The sequence below is a fragment of the Protopterus annectens genome, chromosome 1.part2 (assembly GCF_019279795.1).
Source record: "Protopterus annectens isolate FY-2018-M chromosome 1.part2, PAN1.0, whole genome shotgun sequence".
In the NCBI taxonomy this organism is placed as follows: Eukaryota; Metazoa; Chordata; order Ceratodontiformes; family Protopteridae; genus Protopterus; species Protopterus annectens.
The window spans coordinates 978,812,743-978,826,333 of record NC_056727.1 but is presented as its reverse complement, the minus strand read 5'-3'; the positions used below and the strand labels follow the sequence as shown (position 1 = coordinate 978,826,333).

The window sequence follows — 13,591 nt, the reverse complement described above, 5'->3', positions numbered from 1 at the left end:
TTAACGTTACAGACTTCAAAATGGTATGAGAGAGTAGAGGATGACAAACTACAAAACAAGGAGTGGAGGCAGAGAAGCCTTAATCCTGATCTGTCAATCACTTGCAATGCATGTTGGTTATGAACCACCAGATAATTCAGGTAATATTCCCTACATGGCAGATTGTATGTTTTACTGATGTAATTTTGTCACCTAATTAACTGTCATCAACACATTTGTTTATACAGAGCCCATTCCTTCTTTTATACCTAAGAAGGAAAGTCCAAAAAACCCCAGAACTGACCCTAATACAGAGCTTTGTGGGACACCACTGGTAATCTCTTTAGGGAAGACAGGTACAATACCACTCAACCTGTAGACACTGAAAATAGGAACAAGGGGCCTTGAAAAGTAGGTACATTGAGTCAATAATATGGATATCTAATTAGCATAAAACTTGAATTTGAATAGTACATAACTCTTCCCATTTCCAGAAAGAATGCTGGATACTACTCAGAAGCACATTTAAAAAATAGAGTGACAAAAATGATAGAAACATATAAACACATTATGAAAGAGACAGTGTGAAATCTGTAACTTTAAGTGAACTGTATTGCAAAATTCTACCACACAAGGTCATTTATTTTTGCTTCTGAAAATGAGTATATAAGATGTGTATCCTCTTTCTTTAAATTATTGGTTCCTTTAATATGCTGGTGATATAGTGTGTGTGTTTTTGTGTGTACTAGATATATGCCAATTCATGACACAGATTCATGAATCACATGTGATGAGATGGGATTCAGAAACATGTGTGAAGAGGTAAATCAAGCCTGAAAATAAGGACATACCTCCAAAAATAGGTACATCATATGCAGGAGTAAATCAAGCCTGAAAGTAGGCATGTTCCTCTAAAACAGGGGCAGTTGAAAGATCTGGACGGGTAACATACCACTCTGACATGCCATGTTTGATTAGTAGTTAACTCACTGATTTACAGATGAAATGACATTTAATGTTTTTAATTTGTCAATATTCTACAAGGTTCCATAATGTTGAATGACTTATCAGGAAAACCAGGATGCATTGTCAGTCCTTAATAAGTTCTGCTGTCACCTCTTCAAAAACACCATAAGATCAAAAAAAGCAAACTCTTTTCTTAACAAGCTGACACTCAACCTCTGGGGGGGGGGGGGGATTGGGAGAATTGGTTAGGCTGCAGGGAGACCTTTTGGCAGTTGAAACTGAATGCATCCCAACCCCCAGGGTTAAATGACCATGTTTCCATTAAGCCCTTTTTAAAAAAGAAAAGTGAAAAACTGTAACATTTCAAAACTCCATATATTTCCTGTGTTTTGTGTTGTGATTTTTAAAAAAAAAAAACACTTTTTATGCTTATTAATTTAAAACACTGTATGATTAAACATTTGTAATAAATTCATAACATGTTATTTAATGTACAGGGACGATTGTAAAATGTGGTTTTGATTACATCTGTTAGTGGATTGTTGCGTAAAATTTGTTATGTTTTTAGAGTTGCTCTTTAATTTTTTTGGCGCCTTTTTTATGAATGGGAGTATATATTGATTGGACTTTATATCTGTACTTACACTTGAAAAAGCCCTGTATTGTTGTCAGGGTGAAAGCCCTTGTGGTGAATTTTTAAAATAAATCTTTTTATTGGCTGATACTTGCAGCTGCCTGGACCATTTGTCTGGTTATTAGTTTTTCTTTTCGTTCCTGCATCTGTTACCACTTTTATATTTATTTATGTGTTTATTCATTTATTCAGTCATTCATTTATTACTATTTGCTGACAGGGTAAATGGGTCTATTGACTGTTTTCAGCCAGAATCAGAGTGTAAACTCAATTTAAAAGAACACAAGTGTGGAAGAAGTGCATACAACTTTCAAATGTAAAGGTTTGTAAGCAGAAGATCAAATACAAATAACATGTGACATTCAATTAGAAATCAGATAAAATACAAGTACTACATAGAATATGCAATTAGAAATTAGATGCAGCAGTAGAACACACAGGTGTATCTCAATACTAGTTTGCGGTATCTAATTTGGGAATGAAGAGACCTTAATCATTATCATGATAGGCCTCCTGTTCATTGTGGATAAGTGTCACTGGGACTCTGTTCCTAATTTTATGTAAAATACTTGTCAGGCAGGTATGCCTAAAATTGTCTAGGTCTTGTATGTACCCCCCTCCTCCTTTGCGAAGTGGTACCATTGCAGCTTGACTTCACAGGACAGTGATATGTTCACTTGATCAAATTATGTTTAATATTATTGGTATGGGTTGAGTTAGGTTGTCATTAATTATGTACAGAAAACCACAAGATATGTTGTGTGATCTCATAGAACTTGAATTTTTAATTTTATATGTGGCAGCAGTTATTACAACTATAGTTATCTAGGGTTCATAGGTTCATAGGTTGGTACTAGGCTATCAGCCCTAGGGCCTATACAAGCCTAGCCATAACAATTCCCTGGCTATTTCTTCCCACATTATTTACTTTCCTGGACCCCTGTCTAGCAGGGTGACTGACGTGATCCCTGGGGTGAATTTCCTTTCTCCCATCCAATCATCAAGGTTCCTCTTGAAGAGGTCCAAAGAGGCACTCTGCTTGACATGTATGGGCAATCTGTTCCAGAGTCTGGGGAGTCTCTGGGTCAGGAACCTATCCCTCCAGCATGTTTTGTTTATTGTGATGACAAGGTTTAGATCCCTGGAGCGTGTAGCTCTGAGGGATTGGGATTTCTTTAAGTGTAGCATGTCCAACAGCTCTGGGTTTGACATGGCCTTGTATGTTAAGCAGAGATCGCCTCTGAGTAGACGATATGCGACAGAGTATAGCTGGAGTTTTTTAAGGTGGTCAGCGTAGGGCATCTGCTTTAGGCCTGTGATTCTTTTAGTGAGTTATTTCTGAGGCCTTTCCAGTTGTTGCAGATGTCTTGAGAGGTACATACCAAATGGGGCATTGTATTCTATAATGGGTCTAATGAGGGATGAGTTCAGTGGGACAATGACCTCCTTTTTTCTGGATGAAAAGCCCTTCGTGATGAGGTGTGCCACATAGAAGGATTCCCTGACTGTTGTGGTGATGTGGTTATCGAAGGTGAGACCACTGTCCACCTGTGTCCCTAAGTCTCTTATCAATCACACTTTCTGTGTTTAGTGTACTTCCACCTATATGGTAATTCATGGATACATGTTTTTTCCCAAAGGGGATAACAATACATTTCTTGGCATTGAGCTTGAGCCCATGGCTCTGGCACCAAGCATCTGTTTCTGTAAGGCCCTTTTGTAGAGTATTCACATCATTTGGGAATTCAATAATGGCTCCCAGTTTGCAGTCATCTGCAAACTTTGTTAGCCAGAGTCCCTTAGTGTTGACCTGTACTTCAGAGAAGTAGATGCCGAACAAGAGTGGCCCCAGGACTGAACCCTGAGGTACTCCAATTGTCACTTGTCTGGAGCTGGATTTGGAGTTGGCTATTTTTATAGTGTGGGTTCTATCAGTAAGCCATTTAGCAACCCATTGGGTGACATAGGGATTAATGCCCAACTTAGTAAGTTTATCTATGATTCCAGAGTGGGGGGATGGTGTCAAAGGCCTTGGCAAGGTCTAGATAGGCTGTGTGGACCACCTTACCCTTGTCCATGGCTCTGGAGACTGATTCAAAGAAGTCAGTCAGGTTCAGGAGACAAGATCGGCCCTTCACAAACCCAAACTGGGTGGGGTCCAGTGTTTGAAGGTTGCCAATGTCTTTGTTTATAAGTTCCATGATAATACACTCCATGACCTTGCAGATAAGGCTTGTCAGACTGATGGGACGGTAGTTTCCAGGATCCAAGGTGGATCCCCCCTTGTGGATTGGTATAACTGTAGCTCTACGCCACTCAGTGGGCACGAAACCTGAGGTGAGGCTATGATTAAACATGACATTTAGGTGAGGTGCCAGTTCATATTGTAGTTCATGTAGTACACAGCCCGGGATGTCATCTGGTCCCATGGATGCTGTATTCTTGGCTTTAGAGAGTGCATTTTGTACCTGTGTGGCCGTTATTACTGGAATTTGGCAATCTTCCGGTATTGAGATGGGCCATTTAGGGGTGAGAGGGGGGTGAAGTTGGCACTGAATCGATCTGCCAGGATATTGGCAATATCCTTCGGATCAGTATATTTAATGCCATTCTGTTTTAGCTCAGAGCAGATCTGAGCATTGCCATTTAGATTCTTGACATAGTTATAGAATGCTTTGTGGTTGTCTTTGGAATCTTTGGCAATTTTATTTTCGTAACTAGCTTTCGAGGATTTTATGAGGCATCTCAGTTTCTTACTGAGGCTAGTAAGGGAGTTTTTTGCATCCTGGGATTTTCCTCTTTTCTGCAAAAGTTTCTTCCTTTTGTTGTAAAGTTTGTTTATGGCAGGGGACCACCAGATTGGCTTCCTTTTTTTGGATGACAGCATTTTGATTCTATTTGGGATGGCACAATTCATGCATGAGTGGATGTGCTCGTACAGTGCCTTAGTGTAGGATTCAGCAGTTGAACTTTCAGTTCCCGTCTGCATGGGTGTCATGAAGTTTGTCACTTCTGACTTCAGTAGCATGAAGTTGGCTTTGGAGAAGTTTTTTTATGGTGGTTTCTTTACTGGGGGGTGGGGTTGGGATGTGGATGTTAAGGGTGATTAGCTTATGGTCAGACCTGACTAACGAGGGGGTGACCATAGGTATGGAGCATTGATTTCCCATGTTGGTAATGACCAGGTCTAGGATATTGGAGCCCCTGGTGAGACTATGGATTAGTTGATCCAGGGCGTTGGAATTAATGAATTCCAAGAACCGTTGCACAAAGGTGTTGGGACATGAGTAGTTTTCCCAGTTAATGGCAGGGTAGTTAAAATCACCCAGTACTAGGGTGTTTGGTTCTATCTTAATATTTTCCAGTATGTTTAGAAAGGTGTAGTGAGAATCTTGGGGTATGGTGGGGGATCTGTAGCAAGCTACAATTTGGATTGCAGTCTTACCTAGTGTTAGTTGCACTTGGAGAATTTCAGACACATTGTGTTGGCCAACTAGCCTGGTGGTGTGAATATCCTTGGTGAATATTGACACTCCTCCACCTTTAGTGTTTCGGTCCTGGTTTGGCGGCCGAAAAGTGTGGTAAGAGTTGTAGCCTGGTATTGCAGGGATGCTGTCTGGAGCCTTGAACCAGGTCTCAGTTACTGCACAGATATCGATGTTCTCCATTTTTAGGAGTGCCTCGAGAGAGTGCATTTTGAGGTTTAGACTTCTAGCATTGAGTAGCATTACCTTCAGATTTTGCATGCTTGTACCTGTTACGGTGGTGGTTTTATCCTTTGAACTTTGCCTTAAAAGTCACTATAGGGGTGGCAAGAGTCTTAGCCAGTAACCTGAATCCCAGGGGCAACAGGTGCAGACCATCTCTGGCAAAGCATCATGGTCTGTCAATCATGTCATCCCAGGCAGACAGATACTGGATCCCCTTTGAATGACACCATAAGCTTAGCCAATTGTTGAAGTCAATCATTTTATCCTTATATTGTGGTATCATTCTGGGTGAAGGCAGGATGCTACTCAGGGCTAGGGTCATACCTGCCTGGGCCACATGATTCGAGAGCTCTTCCATGTCTCTTTTCATGTAGTCCAGGGAGGTACGTCTCAAGTCATTCACTCCAACATGGACAATGACAGAGTCATATTTGTACTTGTTGTGGAGTGACTTGAGGGCATGCATTATGTGGCGGATCCTGGCACCCGAAAGGCAGCTGACTGTAATTTTCTCCTTATTCAACCTGGTGAGAGGGACATCAGTGTGCCGGACTATAGAGTCACTTATGACTAAAGTGTTAGGTACATTGTCTTGCCTTAGGGGCTGTTGCTGGGTGGCACACTGGTGTTGTGAACTATGTGACACATTGGTTGTGATTGGTGTTTGTTTGCGTTTCAGCTTCAGAGGTCTTTGTTGCTTGGGCAGGTTACAGTTAAGGGCCTCTGCATATGTGGATTTAGTGTTGCTATATGTGGGTGTTGGTGGTGCAGGTTTAGAAGGGCTATGTGTTGCTTGAGGTGTAGTGTGGGTGTTAACCTTCTCCTCTTGACTGTTTAGCACAATCTTGGGTGGAGAGAGCTTTGCTTCCATTTTGGCTATGTAAGTGCATCTCTCACAGGTTGTAGTGTTGGGTGGTAGGAGGAGAGGGTTGTCTGTGTACATGAGGCAATTGCTGCATTGCCCCAGTATGCCCAGATTCACCAGGTGGACAGGAGAAATCACCAGAAGCTGACCCTTGGACATGCCTGGTTTGGGGCTTTTTTTTTCTTTGAAAAGTATAGGAGCTGTTTCCTTAGCAAGGTACTTTGCAATTATAGGCTGTTTAGTGCCTACTATTAATTTCTCCTTGTTAACAAGGAGAGTTCAGTGTTTGTATGAGTTTAAGGCTTCCTAGTGCTTTCCAGCAGGTATTAGAGAAAGTGCTAGTCACAGGGATGCTTAAAGGTAAGATTGAAAAGAATGCACGCTGCAGTGTGTACTAGAGAAGTTTGATGTGAAAGTAGGTAACCTGAGTTTTACCCGTTTAAAAAGTTAAGGTTTAGTGGAGAGTTACTATTTTTAAAACAGCAAGATGGATTGAAAGGGGTGGTCACTTTTGTATTTTGGTACTATGAAATACTGTAGGATGGCCAATAAATTTAAACAATTGAAGGGGTGGGATTTCAAAAATGATGTTTTTTGTGGTTACTCACATAAGCCAGTGAAAGTAGAGAGAAATGAGATATATGGTCAGATTAACATAAGAGGCGGGCAACTAGAAAGACAGTGGTATTTAACAAGACAACTTAAATGGGTGGGAGGGCAGGAAAAAATTCTGCCTGACTCAGAACAGAGAGAGCTGCGGTCTCTTTTGAAGTTTTAATATGCTGTTAAAACAGAATGCAAGCAAAACACAAGGTAAAGAAAACAAACTACAGTATTCAAAATATAGAAAGGCAATACAGTAATACAAAAATAAAAGCAAACTAACCTTTCCTTCACAGCAAAGTGTAGCAGAGTCTGTATGAGCCTTTCTGATAAAAGGGGATGTCTTAATTATACATGCAGCACTTTGATATGTACATGAAGCTTCCAGAACATTTTTCTGCAAGCATGTTTGCTGTATGCTGTGGGTAGCTGTTCATCTGAAAATACCTTACTATAGCTTTCAGCTTTTGTGTTTCTAAAATGCAAAGGGACAGGGAAGTTAAGTATCTGATAATGCATGCTTTCATGACTGGCTATAATAGCTGCTTCTGGATGTCTTTCACATATTGATCAGTTATCATTACTTGCATAGACATTTTTACTATTCTTGGTCTGTAAAAAGCTGTTTTATCAGGATTGTTTCCCTTAGTGGTGCAATCCTGTGAAAGAGTTGTTCTTCCTTGGGAGTCACCTACTTATTTACGATAAGATATGAGATATCAGCAGGTTGGGAAACGACATAGAAGTCTATAAGCTTTTATTGATTACATTATATATAATTTATAGGTTTAAAGATTTTTTTACACTCAGTCCTAATAAAAGTATGGCTTTACAAGATCTGTATACTCATTGTCTACAGTAATGTGAATGTGCAGTCCACTAGTTAGTATGACCATTCTAAATCTGCATTAATAATGTGTCCTCACTCTGAAGTTACTAAATGGCTAGGATACCTCAACCTAGTTCGCACAGAGTACTTAGACCAGTGTATTCAGTCGTATCACAAAGCTGTTTGATGACACACAATGACTACCAAAAAATTCAGCTTGAAGCTTTGTATATATACACTGTAGGTTATACAAGAGTGTGTACTGATAAAAATGATAACTTTTACATTTAATATATAGCTGCACTACTGTGTTAACATTCTGTCTTGCTTTACTATGTTATCTCACCATGTCAATACTGTATACATTTGGTCACATTCAGTTGCTAAGGATTTAGACACCTAACAACTCATTATCTTTCTGAGTACAATTAGGATTCAAAATGGTGCTTATGCAAATACCAGAAAGGTTTTCCTGTCTAATATGCACACAAAATAAGGATTTCTTGATTTACCACAACATATGGGATGAGTTATTGGTGTTGACAGATGATTCTGCAGACTCAGGCAAGCTGCAGCACATGGCAATGTTGCCCAATAAAGCAATGATGTTTGTGACTGTTCCATGGTTTGTTATTTGCTGATTATTTTTATGAAGAACATTGGTTTAGTACGTATTGCTCTACTTTAAATTATATGAGTTCAGAAGTATAGAGACATTGTGACTCAGTTTTCTTTTTAATTATTCCTGTGAGTTGGTTTATTTAACTGACAGCTATTCCATTTGTTTAGTCCTTCTTTCATCTAAACAGTGTTTCAGTGTTTAGTTAATGGGATCATTATTTCATGAATGTGTGGCTTCATACACATGGAGATCATAGTACAGTAGAGATTAGAATTTTGCATTTTTCCCACCAGTTGTTAAATCTAAAAGTTAATATATATATATATAAGGTTGTGGGAGTGTGGGAAGCAGACCTCTCTGTGGGGTACAGCAGTATCTGCCCTGTGCAAAAACAACGTGTTTTTGTGTTTCTATGTATACTCAGTAAGTTGTAAGGAAGCTGTACAGTGCCATTTTTCATTTGAGAGATCATGATGGGATAAGTCTTTGCCAGTGTTTTGCAGTCTTCAGTTTTGTGTATTTACGTTTATAGATGTGTGGGCTTCTGTTTAAGTGGTATATTGGCATATTTATGATTATCAGAATGTGCTGCATGGATTTCAATATATTTTGCCCTGATCAATTGCATAGTTGAGTTAACAACATAGGTCCATCTACCTGCACTTTTTCTTCTTCTTTAGTTTTTAGACTTTGATGTTTCAGTCACAAATGTTTGATTTGTTTTGATTTATTTTGGCCAAATCTGCAGGACTTTTGTGAGTCCATTAGAGAGCTCTTATCATATTCATTCATGCATACATCATCTTAAGATGAAAATTTCAGACACACTAAGTTTAATTTTTTATGTTTGCAGGTCCTCTAAAATATTTGTATTCCATTCTAACACCATTATCTTCTTTAGAAAATACTGTATGTACCTCACACACTCATATAATTTATTGGCCTGAAAGCCTTCTTTTAAGTGCTGATTCATTCCTATTACTTGACCTCCTAGTATACAAGGATTTACTCTATTTGCTGAATGGGGCTGAAAGTCACAGGAACTAATTATGATTGCACCTGGATAGCACATCATACAGCTTTAGTCTGTGCAAACCCTGCAAGAATATTATGACTCCACATAGGAAGTACAGGATTTTGTATATGTGGTCCATGCCTCTCATCTGTCAGCTTCATGAGTTGTTTTTGGCATGACTCTTGATTTATGGTTTAGTTCTTAACATATGCATTTGCTCTTCTGCTGGATTAGGTTGATTCTTACTGACATGACTGAATTATGCTTGTATCAGAAAATGTCTAATGTAAATCATCATAAAAACAAACCCTCATGAACCCCATTAGTTTTTAACTTTTCCTCAGAAACCTCCCCTTTACTTATGTTCATTTAACTAGTTTCTAATCGACCTTCATGGCTTGTACCCCAGCACCCTACAAAGTGTAATTTCCCTAACATCTTCTCTGACATACAGTACCAAAGACCTTGCCGAAATCCAGATATATTACATATAAATCAATTCAATAAAAATAAGCAGAACAAAAACCTGGTTACAGGGTAGGTTGACTGACAATAACATCTGAGTATTTTTCAGTGATGACATACGGTAAAAATATATAATTCAGTATAATATGCAACAGTACAAAATAGACAGGAAGATACACTGATAGATAAGAATCATGTGAGGCATGCAAAAATAAAGGCAGCAGCAAAAATATACGCCCTGGCATTCATTAACAGGCATGCACACTTCATGCTATGCCTACATGATTTAAGCATGTTATTATGATGAGCAGCAGTGCTCATTGAATGTGCATGTTAATAAGTAAGCCTACATGTTTATCAGCACCTTTTCGTAACTAGCAGAAGTGTTAGTGGCCAAGAAAAGTTTCACAGAAGCTTGAGCAACAATGTTAACAATAGTTGTTTCCTGTAGTCAAACCTAGTGAGTGAGCAAGCTTGGACAGCTAACACAAAAGAAGTATAAGTTTATTAAAACAATTAAAATGCAGGGGGGGTTAAATGTGGAAACTGTACTCATATAGTGGGATTAGTGCAGAAAAAAGAAGCAGGGGAGGTTAAATGTGGAAAATGTACTCAGATGATTAAAATGTGATTATTCCACAAAGAGCATCTGTAACATAAATCATTTTATATTTATTCAATAAAAAATAATCCTGTTCACTTTATTCACCAATATACATAAATAAAAACAGACATGGTGACAAAGGATGTGAGAAAGACTCAAAACAGCAGTGTAACAAAGGGGAGTAACTGTGATATAAATGCTAATAAAATGCTGAGATGAAATAACAGTTAGCAATGACAGAAAATATATTAGGGGATATTTGCATATACTAGTTATTGTATCTCAGATGTGCATACAGGAAATAATTTGTGACTTTATTCTCCACATCATCATGTATAAACATGAATACCTGAACCCTACAGCTATTGTATCATGTACATCAGAAAGAGACATGTCTTTGCCACTTGTTGAGGGTATTTTACCTTTTAATATGTATGAGCCAAGAGTGTGTTTATATTAATGCAAATTATAAAGAGTAATATAATAACAGTCAAAATGCATAAATGTACAGTTGCCACTACACATGTTCATTGGCATGCTCAGTAATATTTGTGTCGCTCACATGATTGTACTGAGGAGACCTATACAAACATGTGTGGCAGGTGTATTGAAGTATTCTACCATTAGAATATATACTGTGCAAGAGATCAAAGGTACAGTGATAAATGACATCCACACTACTGATGTTAGAACACACATATGGGTTTAAGAATTGTATGGCTATCATTAGCATATTTGTATAAAGGAAACAATAGTGATGATTTTAGTGCAGTGTACTTGCCTGTGACCATGTGGATATATTGAGAAGAATCGCGGTCATCTGGGAAATCATAGCAATAATGCTATTATGTGAAAGCTAAATATATGACACATATGGTATTACAATCATAATACTCACTAAATTTACATTCATAATCAATAGACTTAAGAAACAGGCACATACCCTGATAAATATATTTACAAAATGAGCAAGCCCTACATTTTTTAATTTTTACTAGGTTTATTAAGTGGTGGTCTTGATAATACAAACTCTAACCTCTCTTTAATATTAAACTGCTGTGTGTGTTCTTAAAACTTGTTTTTTTTTTGCCAAATAACCTATTACAGGTGTCACGGTAATTAATGCAGTTCCAGTTATCTATTAAATTTCTTAACCTGGTTGCTGCCGCTATCATATTTAATAGCCATACTCAGTTGGCAATTGTCAGAGCCCCTATCTGGGTATCTCTATGTTCAATATTAGTATTGTTCTGCCCAATACCTAGCAGAGGTGCAAAAATCCTTTGATTCCTTTTTTTTTGTAATACCTCATTCTTCAGTTGTTCTAACAAAGGCTGTGGGTACTCTTTCTCTCTCAAGGAACAGGCTTTCTATTTCTTTATGAAATTTTCCATCATCAGATGTTAACCTAGATATTCTCACAATTTGCCTCTTAACTAAGCCCCTTTTCTGAAACATAGGGTGACTGCTGTTCAAATATAAAAAATGATTAGAGAAGGTAGACTTCCTAAACAATTTTGAACGGAATGCCTGTCTTGTTCTATCTTTAATAATGGTGCCATCTAAATAATCAATAATCTGCATGGAGTGTTTATATGTAAATTTAAAAAAAAATCAGTAGTGGAACCCCAAACAAACAACAAATTCTTCCAGTTATGCTTGTGTGCCTCTCCACAAGATAAACATATCATCCAGAAATTGAAAGAAAACCACTATATGCTTCATATAACTGGACTTAAAAAACATGTTTTGTTCCTAGTACCATAATATGATGTTGGCATTTGGGGTGGCACAAGCTACACCCATAGCAACACATTTGGCCTGCTTGAAGTATTCTATTTCAAAAAATAAAAAAAATTATTAGACAGTACTAGCAGAATTACATCACTCAAGATGTTAATTTCTCTATTAGAAAGATAATCCATTTCACTACAGGCTTCCCTAAACCAGTTTAACCCAGTTTTGTGAGGGATACAGGAAAAGAGATCCACCACATAAACTGTGGCCATGATTAAAAGGTCATCATACAAGTCTTGTCTGATGTTTCTCAAAAAACCCCCATGAATCTTTTAGGATATATGGGAAGTCCTTAAAAAAGTTTTAAGGTCCTCCTGACATAACATTCTAAGGGATGTGTTTTAGAACTAGAAGAGGCCACTAATGGGTGCACGAGGAGGATCTTCTAAACACTTGTGAATCTTTGGGATCCCAAAAATAGTAGGTGTTATTGGAGACTCTACTTTCAAAAATGCAAAGAGTTTGATATCAATTATATTTTGATCTAATAAATCCTGTGAGAACATATCAGTTTTGTAATATGCTTGACTAACTTCATTAATAGATACCCTGACATATTGGGATTCATTGTTTAATAATTCAGACATCTTACTAGCATAGTCAATGGTATCCATTAACACTATCACACCTCCTTTGTTAGGTTTCATAAATCTTATCTTCCTACAGGTAGAAAGCTTTTTTAATAATTATGCCTTACCTGTAGTGAGATTAGAATGTAAATTAACGAATGTTTTGTATAACTTCCTGATATCCATATCACAAAACTTTTCATAGAACTGGAGAGTGGGATGTAGAGTTAGATTGAAAACACTCTTTCTCATAAAACCCTTGTCACCACAATTGTTAATTTCGTGCTCATTAAAAAACAACTTCAAGTTGAGTTTACGCACATATAATTTCAATTCAATAAGCACATCACCTGTATTAGTACAAGACCTAGGCACAAATATAAAACCTTTACTAAATAATTCTAAGTGTCTTTCTTCAATGTCCAAGTGGCTGTAGTTGTAGGCTTAAAGCCAGCATAGTCAGACACATGGTTTAGAATAAACCGAAGACAGATGACTGACATCAAAACAACTAGCATCCATTTCATGGCCAAGGAACTCAGTCATGTTTGTTGGGGGTGATTCTGTTCCTTTGTTTTTAAGGATCAATACTAATGCCACCCCTTTTCCCTGGTCCATGAATTGTTTGCCCATTTCTTCACTGAATCAGAAAAATTTAGATGAAATGGAGCTTGTTTTTGTTTTTTCTATGCTATACTCTCAGATCTGCATGGGAGGGGGAGTTCTCCGAACCTAAAAAATTGTTGTCACTAACATCAGCTGCTTCTACCCCCTCCCCATCTTCAACCAACCTTTTACAATCTCTGTTGGTGGTTTCATAAATGCCTCACTTATTTTTGTGAAATATTGGTTTGGGGTATGCAGTCTCATTCATATAATCCTTTTTATCTCTAACTTTTTAATTTTCCTTTGTTTTGTTTTTTTCAATAACAC

The 13,591-nt window shown here is 37.8% G+C and overlaps 1 protein-coding gene across 1 annotated transcript in view; it reads right to left on the bottom strand.

Annotated features, from left to right (window-relative positions):
• Positions 1 to 13,591, bottom strand: part of SYNC (syncoilin, intermediate filament protein) — a 372,167-nt gene that overhangs the window by 307,565 nt on the left and 51,011 nt on the right. The window lies entirely within an intron of this gene.